The sequence below is a fragment of the Trypanosoma equiperdum genome, assembly GCF_001457755.1.
Source record: "Trypanosoma equiperdum strain OVI genome assembly, contig: ctg_1517, whole genome shotgun sequence".
NCBI lineage: Eukaryota > Euglenozoa > Kinetoplastea > Trypanosomatida > Trypanosomatidae > Trypanosoma > Trypanosoma equiperdum.
This window is the reverse complement of record NW_027123524.1, coordinates 14,518-16,544: the sequence shown is the minus strand read 5'-3', so window position 1 is coordinate 16,544 and position 2,027 is coordinate 14,518.

Here is a 2,027-nt window from a genome sequence, read left to right as displayed (position 1 = left end):
AAAAAAAAAAAGAAAAAAAAAGAGGAGAAAAAAAAATATGATAATAAATAAATAAAAAAAAACATTACAACAAGAGTGGGGTAAAATTAAACCGCCGGGAGGGGTTCTGTGCTCCAGCAATAAATAAAGAAATGAACACACATGAAAGTGTATATAAATTATATATTTTATATACCATATATTTATATATATTGCGTTCTTGTTTTTTCTTTTTTTTCTTTTTTCTTTCTTTTTTGCTTTGTGCTGCCGTTTAAAGAGGAAAGTTCAAAAAGAAAAAAAAAACAAGAAAAAAAAAGGGGGAACGTATTTCACACGCAAAACACCATCTTTTTGTTTCGTAAAAAGAACTTGAGCCGAAGCGCTCACGAAGTGCCACGCCATTATTTTGACTGTTTTAAGTTGCTATAATTTTTAAAATATTTGTAATCTCCCACATATATGAGCACATGTGTTTTCTCCTTTTGTGTCTCTCTTTTTTTGTTTTTGCTTTTGTTTTCCTTATTTCAAATTTTTTTACTTTACTCGTCAACAACACCGCCTTTATTAATTAATATTTATATTACTTACATATACTTTTCATATGAATAGTTGGAAAGTGAGGGATGAAGAAAAAGGGACGGGTTGAAAAAGAGGAAAAAAAAATTATTTGAACTGATTGAAAAGGGGGAAATGAGTGGATGGAAATGGAGATGGCGGCGTGTTATTGAGGAGTTTTTTGTTTTTTTTTGTTTTTTTAATGTGTGTCAAATGTTTATTATTCAAATTTGTTGGCTTTCAGTGATATTATGTGGTGATCGACGGTATTTTAAACTGTTACATGCATTATGATGAAGATTATTACCATTACTATGAGTATTATTATTATTATTGATGCTTCTGCTTCTTCTGTTATTATAATTATTATTGGATACGTTTATACTTTTTTTTTTTTTTTCAAAAAACAAAAAAAAAAGGAGGACATGGGCTTGTTGGAGATGAGAGTTTGAAGGCAGTAACAACAGTCGAATGGTGGAGAACAGGAGGAAACTCCAGTGTCGACCGCTATTGCTGCATTTTTTTTTTTTTCCTTCTTCGTTATATTAAGTTCTGTTTTTTATATTACTTGCAAGTGCACATTTTAAAGTAAATAACATTTTTTTAAAAAAAAAAAATAAAGAATAAAAAGAGGGGGAAACAACAACAACAATAACAACAAAGACAACAATAACAATAACAACAAAGCATCTCAGGAATTTGGCATCCTGAACCAAATGTAACTGAAGTGACTGATTGCAAAAAAAAAAAGCGAGTGGTGAAGGCAAAGAAACGAACTCTTTTCTTTCCTTAAACGCTCACTTTTTTTTATGTTTATGTTTTTGTTTTTGCTTTTGTTTTTGTTTTTCTTAATTTGTTTTGTTTCATCTTTACTTTCTATTCATTTTTTCTTCCCCCCCTCCCCTTCCCCTTCTTTTTTTTTTCATTGCATTAATTGGCGCATTGTCTGTTTAAATGAGCGATTGGTTACAGAGGAACGCAAAAAGGCAAAAAAAAAGGAATAAATTAAAAAATACAAAAAAGGAAAAGAAAAGAAAAAAGACGCAAAGGTAAAAGTAAAGTAAAGAAGGGAAAATACGTCATGTCATGGACAAACATCAGAGCAATAAGGCAAAAACGATGGAAAAAAAAAGGAAAGAAAATAAAATACGAAAAAATACGAAAGAAGCTCGAGGAACACAAATGTGTAAAACTGGGCCATTTTTATAAGTGAGTGTCATATCCGTTTTCCAACGATAACATTATTACTTTTGTGGAGAGTGTTACAATCAAAAAAAAAACAACAACAACTCCACTTCGCTTTTTCTCCATAATTGGACACATTTACACATATACATATACGTCCTTATAGTTATTTGCAGAAAAAAAAAACATATGTATTTGCATATTTGTGTGTTTGTATACGTTGGCATTTTTGCCTTCTTTCTATCACTTTCTATCACTTTCTATCACTTTCCTTCTTTGCATGTGACTTTCTGTCCCACCACCACCAC